General features: G+C 50.4%; 1 pseudogene; it reads right to left on the reverse strand.

Moving 5' to 3' along the window:
• Positions 1-5438: 5438 nt before the first annotated feature.
• On the reverse strand, positions 5439-8059 carry LOC118995920 (golgin subfamily A member 2-like; annotated as a pseudogene).
• Positions 8060-9894: the final 1835 nt, after the last annotated feature.

Below are 9894 nucleotides of genomic sequence, written 5' to 3' on the forward strand. Positions count from 1 at the left end.
TTTGAGGTTTATTGCACGGATAAGCCACATGGCATTGTTTACTATGTGGTTAGCTCTATAGATTTTATAATACCTCATATGTACAACACATTTGGAAAACATTCCAGCATCGAGGACTTTGTGATGTTTTCTCTTTTTTTTTTTACAAATTTAGCTAAATATTTTTTTAACATATAGCAAAATAATATGAGCAGGATTATATCCTTCATAATCACAGATTAAAGCTTACCCTTGATCTTTTTCCTCACTTCATTACAATGAGAGAACACAAAAATCTTCTTTCAACTTTGATCGTCCCAATTTCAGCAACTCCTGGTTAAGCAAATGTCACATCCATGTATTTTTATTTGTAGCATTGCTTTTCCCTGAGTCTTTACCATTTCTCACCAAATAGAAGTACTAGGAATGCTGTTTCAGTGTCCATAATTCTGCCAGATATCTGGTCGTCTTGGTGTTCTTTCTCCTTTCATGGATTGTCTTCTTTCTAAACTGCTTTATTTATTTGTATTTTTTATTTTTCAATTGAGTCTAAAGAGAGGGGAGTGGAGGGAGGGAGAGAGAGTGAGAGACATCGATGTGAGACAGAAACCTGGATCGTTTGCCTCTTGCATGTGCCCCAGCCAGGACAGAACCCCATACCCGGGCGAGTGTCCTGACTGGGAATCAGACCCACTGGTTTGGCCCCTTGGTTTGCAGGACGCTGCCCAACCATCCACCTGAGCCCCACCGGCCAGGTCTTCCTAAACTGCTTTGTAAACGCTACGGCCTAATGTATTGAAAAACACTTTACGAAACAGGAATGCTTCTAGGAACAAAAACAAAACACGGTTTATGTTCTCTTTTAGGAACACAAAATTGATGATATTTGCCAAGATTTAGATTCAAGTCACATGTCAGAGTATTCCAACACCTGGCTAATGATGAACTCGATTTTCTACACTGGGCCCTGAAATGAGGGAGACCTCACTGTTTCTTACATTGCTTAACCCTCAATTCTACACTCACTAGCCCTTCCTTGAATAATATCTAAAGATCCACAAAGATGAATTTTGCCGAAAATATTCTTTAGTATTAGGGTATTGAAGACTTGCAAGTGTAGGCCTCGGCCAGTGTAGCTCAGTGGATTGAGTGCCGGCTGGGTACCGGAGGGCCACGGGTTGGGTTCCCAGTGGGTGCACATGCCTGGGTTGTAGGCCATGTAAGGCAGCCACACATTGATGTTTCTCTCTCTCTGTTGCTCCCTCCCTCCCCCTCTCTATAAGAATAAATAAATAAAAATCCTAAAAATAAAAAGCAACAACAACAACAAGAAACCACAGCCAAAATTAGTTTAAAAGAATTAAAAAAGGACTTGTAAGTGAACAGTGTAAGAAAATACCTTTTCTTAAAGCAATATGCCTTCTTTGTTCACGCTCAAAGTCTAGCTGCCAAATTAAGAACTTAAGGGAAGGAAGGAATCCTACCCGGGGCTCATCTGTACATATTTGTTTCTCAATTGAAAATGCACAATTGGGCCCTGATGAGTGTGGCTCAGTTGGGTGGGCGATCCCAGGTCAGAGCCAATGCCTGCACTGGGGGGTGCTCCCGACAGGGTGCATACAAGAGGCAGCTGAAATAAAATAAGGATAATTACATTTAATTTTTAGGATTGTTTTAAAAAGTAAAGGAGATATCATAGTAGGTCAGTGTTTGGTGCCTAATGAAAATTCCGTGAATGGACTGGCAAAGAAATTGGCTTCATTTATTTACTGAACAAACATTTATTGTAGCTCTCCTTTGGCCAGGATCTTCCCTACTTACTTGGCATAAGTTGGTAAATAAAATAACTGCTCTGATGGGGATTTCTGAATTTCATCTAGAAATTGTACTACTAGTTACTTACGGAGGAAATGAAAACAGCATCTCCTTCTCCGAATGTGAATCTTCATAGCAGCTTTATTCCTATCTCCAAAGTGGTTATAATTCAGATGTACATATACATATCATGGTATGTTTATATCAGAGAAAACAACTTACAAATATAAAGAAACAAATTATCAGCACCTGACACGACATGAATGGATTTCCAAAACATCATGCCAGAAAAATGAACCAGAGACAAGAAGTGTATTCTGGTCCTGTCTGGTGTTGCTCAGTGGTTGGGGTGTCGTCCCTCCAGCATAAAGGTTGCCGGTTTCATTCCCAGGAGGCAGCTGATGGATGTTTCGCTCCCTCCTTTCTCCTCTCTCTAAAAAGAAACAAACAAAATCGTTTAAAAATAGTATATCCTGTGTGTTTTAATTTGCATGAGCGTGTAACCCTCTAAGAAGTAAAATCGTGTTTGGCACGAAAGCTGACATCAAAAATTACTCCCACTTAATCTGTCGTTTTTGTTTCTCTGATTTAACTTTTTTCTGCAAAGCATAATTTATTAAAATACCAGGTTCGATATTTTTAAACTCTTCTGTCATAGAAAATCAGGATGAAACATGGATCACTGAACAGTGGTAGCCTTTAGCCCGGAGATAATGCCAGCAAGCCAGCCAGTGTGTAGAGTCTCCACGGTAGACATGCCTTCTCAAGTTGCCCGCTCATTCGTGATATCTCATTGCCGGGGTCAAAGTTCAACTGGAGATCTAACAGGTAAATAACTGTGTCCTATCCTGTTTCTATGTCCCATACAGATCAGCATACGAAGATCTCAGCGGACTCCTCCACCCTGAAGGCCACCTGTATGCACCGAGGACAAGATCCTGTGTCATGTGAAAAAAAGTGGTGTGAGGAGGGCACGGGACACTTCCAAAGAGGGCATGCCAGCCTGGAAACCTCCCTCAGGCACTGCCTTTGTGCCCAAAGAGAGGACATATACACACTTCGCCGGGATGCAGCCCTGTACGCCACAGTGTCTTTGTCACTCATCAGCAGGTAACTTGGCTACCCAAAACCTTTTCCTCACCTCATTTCCCTGAGGTGCTCTGTGTGGGTGCAAGGAGAACCCTGTCACCTGTGCATGCTGGCTGATGCTTTGACCTGCAATAACACCATGGAGACAGCCAGTGGGAAATGTCTGCATGGTAGGGTTCCCCTTCCTCAAGGTACACACTTAGTGGGGAGACCTCATTGTCAAGTTCATCATTAAACCACAAACATAGAGGATCCTGGCCTGATTCTAGGACCTACGCCAGTCTGCCCAGGACCCACCATCCCACTCAGCGCTCACCTGGCACTGTGTCCACATGGCACTGGACATTGTTTCTGTTCTCAACTCCCTTCTGGGGGTGACATTGGCAGGAGGCGTACCCCATGCAGAAGTCTAACATGTGTCCCTAGCTTCAAAGTTAGGTCCCCACCATGGTGGCTGGAAAGTAACCTGCATTTCTCGTGTATACACTGAGATTCTTGTTTAAAGCTGTAACTGCCAGGTGCCCCTCCCTCTAGTTTTGCTAATAATAAGAACTTTTCGGCTCTCCCCCCTTCTCATGCTCTGGTCTGGGAGAGGAGGAGGAATGAAGCATCCTGCCTCACCCTCCTGTACCCCACCCGAGGGCGTGGGGTTCATACAGCTGGCACTGGTCACTCTACACGCAGTCCCACCCTGAGCCCCTCACACAGATGTCTGAGCCCTCTTGGGCTGAGCGAGGAAGATTATCTTGGAGCCTTGAACAGGCCACTGAGTAAGAGACACGTGTCTGTGAGCCAGGTGGGGAAGAGTTTCACAGATGCCTGCCTGTCTATGGCCTCCCCACCTCACACCACAGGGCTGGTGTGTCTGGTCCCTTCTGTGAGGTGTCCGGCCGGTGGAGGTGGCTTGTTGCAAGTGGACTCTGCCTCTGGCAGGACAACAGGGAGCTCTTGGGGGCAGCTGGCTACTGTTCCTCCCAGCGGATTCTGTTTCTCCGCACCACTGAGATGCCCCAAACTCCTACCTCCAAACTATGTGAAGTAAGAAGCTACTTGACTCTCCCCCACCCAGTTGGGTGGGGGACACCCAGTTGTGTCCTCCCTTGTCACCTTGTCACGCACCTCCTTCATGCAGCTGTCTGGAGTTCAAGGTGGTGAGGGGCAAGGACAACGCCCGGCTTATCTGTGTCTCTGGGTAGAGTTATACTTCTCAGAAAGACAAGCTGCTGAACGGTTTATAGTATCTCCTGGTGTTCTTTTATAAATATATTGAGCAAAATGAACATTTTTAAAGGATGGGACCTCTGAGCAGCTACAACAAAAAAGCCTAGAAATGGACAGTGGCGGAAGAGCCCTGTCAGCCTCAGGATGACTGAAAGGGACCTTCCAGGCTCTGAGCCCCAACTCCTGGGGTCCCCTGAGTGTACACCTCCACAGTGAGTCCACTGCACACGGCTGCCATGAGAAACAAACATTGTTTAGGGTCCCTGTCAAGGATGAGCAGGGACGTTCCTCCTTAGAGGCTGGCTGGGGAGAGGGGCCACACGGTTTGTTACATGGACACAAACACTTCTTGTGGAGATGGGACCACTGAGTGGATGAGGTGAAGGATGATTTCAGGACAGTGGTGAATGGCGCCCTCCAAACCCAGCAGCTGACGCTCAGGTGGCCAGGGCTCTGCACAGAGCCTGACACGGCTCGGTTTTCGTCCTTTCCTTTTCTCAGTGGATGGAAACCCTGAGACAAACAGGTCTCCCGGTTTCCACTTTCCCCTTGGCTAGACCTGTGGCAAACCGGGCCTTCATGTCCCGTGAGTCTTTGCTGGGTCAGGGCCCTGAGCTCGGAGACTCTTTCCCCAGAAGAGGTGGGGGAATCCTGAGAGCGGGAGAGGCCTGCCTGAAGCTCAGGTGCTAGGACTGGAACCTCGGAGTTTCTGGTACACGGGGCTCTGTCTTGACCCTCCCACCGCTGGTTGGGGCAGAGTGACCTCAGCCTGCCTGTGTAAGCAGAATGTGGAGCTCCACACCTTCCCCCCGTTTAGGGAAGGAGGGAGCCTTGTCCTCACGGGTACTGTGTCTGTTCGGTCCCCGTTTGGGCTGTGAGGACATCCCTGGGTGGGCTTTTCTGATGGCCTTAGCGCCATGAAGCTCCCATTCTGCATTTAGGATCTGGTCGACGACTGAGTTGTTCTACAGGTTTAACACCCGCCTTGTCCCAGAAACGCCTCTGGTTTCTGGTGGGTGGGACTCTGCCCAGAACTGAACGTACCCTGGGCTCTGTGCCACAAATCTTCAGGCCCTTTCCTGATCTCCAGGGTTATTTGTTTTTATTGTTGGTGTTGGTGTGGTTTTTAATGGCTAAATCCACTTATTCTGAAATAATACAAGACACACAGGAGACAAAACAACCCTGTTCCCATGTCCTTCCTATGTCCTATATTATCAATAAATAAGCTTAGTCTGGTATTATAATGTTGATGGGATAGGGTGGCAGGGACGAGGTGGCAGGAATGGGGTGCCAGCACTCTGCCCCCACTTCTCCAGGGTGGTATCAGGTTATCAGATCACCAGGGCCAAGCCTGGGCACTCCTGGGGGCCCTGCATCTCACCCAGCCGCTGTAGGACCCACTGTGCAAGGGGGTGGGGAGGTGGGGTTCTCAAGTGTAGCAGGCCCAGCTCCACATGGTCAGCAAGGCTCAGATCCCTCATGAAGATCTCTCTGGCTCTGAGTAGCTCCAGTTGCCTGGGGGTCTGGGGGTATGTCTGTAGTGGGCTCCCCAGCAGGGCTCTGGGCAGCCCCCAGGAACGTGCCATACAGGCTAACCACCAGCTCAGGTGGGCCAGCAGCTTCTGCAGCTCCAGGAGCTTCACCATCCTCCCCTCCCTGTCCTTAGTCACACAGCTGGCTCATGCACTCACTGCTCCCCCTAGTGGCGCTGCCTCAGTACTGCCATGAGTCTGGTTCAGGATGATGCTGTGTCTTTCTCCAGCTGTGTCTGTCTCTCCAGAGGGCTGAATATGGCAATGCTCCAGCTCCTCAACCGGTTCCTTCAGATCCACCTCCTCTTGCAGGACCTCTGTGAGTAAGGCAGCTCTGCCCCTTGTCCGTGGCCACCTGCAGGGCCTGCTGGATCTCTTCATTCAACTTGTGTTGAGATGGGTAAGCCAGGTACCCACAGTGTTCCTTTTGCTTCTGCTGCTGCTGGCACAGCATGCCTGTTCCTGCTTGGCACTGGCTAAGGCCACATTAAACATGCAGCCATGGCCTCTTAGCTATCTAGGTCCTCCGGCATGCTCAGCTTTGGCTGGAGAGCCTCTTGATCCTTCTCCTCTTCTCCATCCAGTCCACCTCCTTCCACAGGCAGAGCCACAAGGCTCAGCTGAGCCTGTAGCTACTGGTTCTGTTGGTTGACAGTTTCCAGGAACCCCTGGGTCTCTTGAAACTCCTGATGGGCCATCTTGGCTTCTGCCTTGCCCTGAACTTCCTCTCCCTGAAGCATCTCCATGAGCTGGACGTGTGGCCGGACCTGGTACTGCAGCATCTCTTGTCAAAGGCCAGCTGCTGCCAGGTGACCACATGCTGCTGCAGGTCGCTCAGGTGCAGGTCCTGCTGCTGCTGCTGCTGCAGACTCTGAGCCTCTGGGCTCTTCAGCTGCACCATCTCCTTCAGCTCCCCCAGCTTCTCCTGCAGCTGGCCCCGCTTTTTGGCCAGCTCCTTCTTGACATACCGCTCTGCCTGGTGTGCGCTGGTGGTCTCCATATTCTTGTTGGTCCACCTCATGGAGTCACTCTGCAGCTCCGCCAGTTGCTCCCAGAGCTCGCAGTTCTGGGAGAGAACACAGCTGATGGTGGTGCAGTCGTCTGCATGTCCTCCAGAATCTGTCGACCACATCTCTACCTGCTTCCCCGGTGCTCAGCCTCCTGCTCCAGGTCCAGCAGTCGGCACCCCTGCTCCTGATTCAGATGACCCAAATTTTCATGGCCCTGAATCTGGGCCCGCAGCTCCCCTGCCAGGATCTCCAGTTCCTGCTGTAGCTGTTCCGCTTCTCCCTGTGGCCTCCGTTCCACCTCCAAGGGCCCTGCTGGGGGCTCCTGGGGTTGGGGGAGAGCCAGCTCCCTGGTTCGGTTCCTCAGGTAGGCCAAGCAGGTCAGCTCCTGCACCCGACTCACAGTCAGCTCCTTCTCCTCCCTCAACGCACATCTCTGCTCTGGCATCTGCTGCATCTTCTGTTGCAAAATGTCATTCTCTCCTTTCAGATTCTCTGTATATTGGACTCTCTCTACCTGCAGCTTTTTCAGCAAATCCTTCAGCTGCTCCACAGGTGTCCCCAGCTGTACCTGCTCTTCCAGTGCTTGCTGTCACTGACCCTTGCTTTCAGGGGTTTCAGACAGACTGGGAAATTGTTGCAGCAGGACCTCTGACCTCTCCAGCTTTTCCTTCTGCTTTTCTTTCATCCCGAGCTTCATGGCCTCCTTGTCAGTCACCGAGACGCGAAGCTTCTGCAGTTTCGAGTTGTCCTGCTTCGGGCTGTCATTTGTTTTGTTGTTCTGGTAGAACTCCAGCTTTAGGGAGTCACAAGTTTTGGGTAGTTCTCTGTTGCACCTGTCCACCTGTTTCTGCTGCGCGGAGACGGCACACAGCGTCCACTCCAGTCCTCTGACATGCTGCTGGGCAGACCTCGAGAGACCAGCAGGATCCTCTGCCTCTCCCGTTCTTGGCCCGGCTGCTTGTTGAGAATGGGCCAGAGCTGTCTGTAAGTCTGTCTTCTCAGACACTGGAATCCCTGTGGTCTGCGTATAAATCTGTGATTGCTTTCTCAGAACCTCTTGTCCCTTCGCAGGCTTTAGTTCCTATTTCCACTTCTCTTTTTCTAGTTAACCCGCAACTTCCTGGTTCTGTTGTTTCTCTAGAGCCTTTATATCAGCAGAAGATGCTAATTAAAGGACACTGCCAGGTGACATGCTGTCATGAGAAGGCAGTGCTGTGGGAGTGGCATGTTCTTCAGGTGCATCCTCAGGCAAGTGACAACCATCAGAAGTGGCTGTCTCAGGGCTCTGGCCATTTTTAATCTTTCCTTTTTCTTAGCTCCTACCAGAACACGAATGCCTCTTTACTACGGAAATTCCCTCAGTTTTTTCCTGGCCTCGGTCAATTTGTTCTGTCGGACTTCCTCTGACATCTCAGGGAGGAGAGATCATTTGAGTGCGCCCTCTAGTGGAGCAAGTGACAGGCACTGGGCCCCGCATTCCCAGGGTTCGCTGCTACTCCCCTGAGGCAGGAGGTCCCCAATCCTGTTTCCCTTCTCTGGTGCTCTCCCGCTGAGGCTCTTCTGGGGTCTCCCTCTCTTGAACTGGTGATAGATTCTTGACCTGTCTGCTGTTCTCCCATGGGAGGGATGCTAACCCATGCACTCCCTGAGATGGGGACATGTTGTGAGAAGCAGGATCATGAGAGAGGATGCCATGTAGTGAGGAGAGGGGGGCCCCAAGATAAAGGGGCTGTGTGCATGAGGGTGGGCTCCAGAACCTGGTTATGGTCTTGGGGTGGAAGGGAAAAGGCAAGTCGGGGGGCAGGTGGCAGGTAGTCCTGAACCAGTGTGGGATCCCGTGGTAAAAATGGATGAGAGACAGAGGGCCCCCTTTGTTGGAGGTGGGGAAACAGAAAGTGAAGGGTTTTGGGGTGAGAGGAGGGTGGGTGATGACCCCATGGGTGTAAGGTGGCGAAGACTGTCTGCTTCCACGGTTACTCTGCCACACCCGTCAGAGGAGAGATCTTGCAGTAACTTCTCCATGATCTGACTTCCAAAAGAAGGTTTGTGCTGGTGTGTGCAGGAGACAGGGACTTCCAGGAATATCTCTCAGGGACAGGTGAACCTGGTGGGGGTCCCAGGCCCCATGTCCCTGCCTGCATGACAGCCTATTATCCCTCACCCAAGCCTTGCTTTCACAGCCCTTACCCATGGTTCTCCCATTCACATCAAGGCCAGGCTTCACTGGCGTTCGGTGGGCTGGCTAGGAAAAGAACGCTCACCTCTCCCAGGAGAAAGCTGGCCCCGCGCTGCAACGGGTCTTCCAGCGGAGCTCTCCAAGGTGGGAAACCGCGACTCAGGTACCACGGTGCGGGCTACAGCAGGAGGGTCTTTCGGAAGCTCTGGGGTCTGTAGCATTGGTCTGCCCTTGTCCTCACTGGTCCCTGCTGGGCCCCACCTGCTTCCCTGGAGCCACGATCCAATCTTCCCTGAGCATTCCCACCTGACTTCTCTCTTCTTGGGTTGGTGCAAAGACAGGGAAGAGGCAAAGGGAAGACCAGTGTCTTAAGCTTTTTTTTGGTCCAAGCCCAGGGTTCACCTACCTCGTTGATGTTCTTTTTGAAATGCCAGAACATTTCTGAGCTCAGTAACAGGAAGAAGATCACACACACACACACACACAGGTGAACCCCAACCCCCAGAGCTCACTGAAGTTCAGAGCAACCCAGCCACGTTCTTTCTCTAAAGCATCTTGCAAAGAGAATGTGTATCCCAGGACCACGTCACAGAGGTATGGGACAGTCATAAAGGGTTATTAATTGCAGGGGGGTACACAAAGGGGCATGTGTAGGGACACACTATGGTCACGTTGTCCCCAGCCAGCCCAGTAGAATCCACCACCCCTCCTGTCTTCTAGGTCCTTCACCCTTCTCTGGGGCTTCCTATTTTTCACCCCCAACCTTTCAGTGTGTGTATATGAACATATATGTGTGTGTGCACACATCTAGTACTGTTTTTCTTCTCTTGTAGGGCCAATATTCCATGGTTCCCCTTCTTCCTCATACTACAGGCTTGGACACCACTCCACCGGTGAAGGTCTAAAGTATTTTCAGGACCTTTTTCAAATTTCCTGGCACTGTGAAAACAAAGAAACAAATAGTGTCCAAATCTTTGGACACTATAATACCCTGACAGAAAGCACATGGACTGATGGATGTTCACACACTCAGTAGTGTAAATAGTATGAAACTACACCTGTGTCAAAA

The sequence above is a fragment of the Sturnira hondurensis genome, unplaced genomic scaffold (genome assembly GCF_014824575.4).
Source record: "Sturnira hondurensis isolate 20B ecotype Veracruz unplaced genomic scaffold, ASM1482457v3 Scaffold0010448, whole genome shotgun sequence".
Classification (NCBI taxonomy): domain Eukaryota; kingdom Metazoa; phylum Chordata; class Mammalia; order Chiroptera; family Phyllostomidae; genus Sturnira; species Sturnira hondurensis.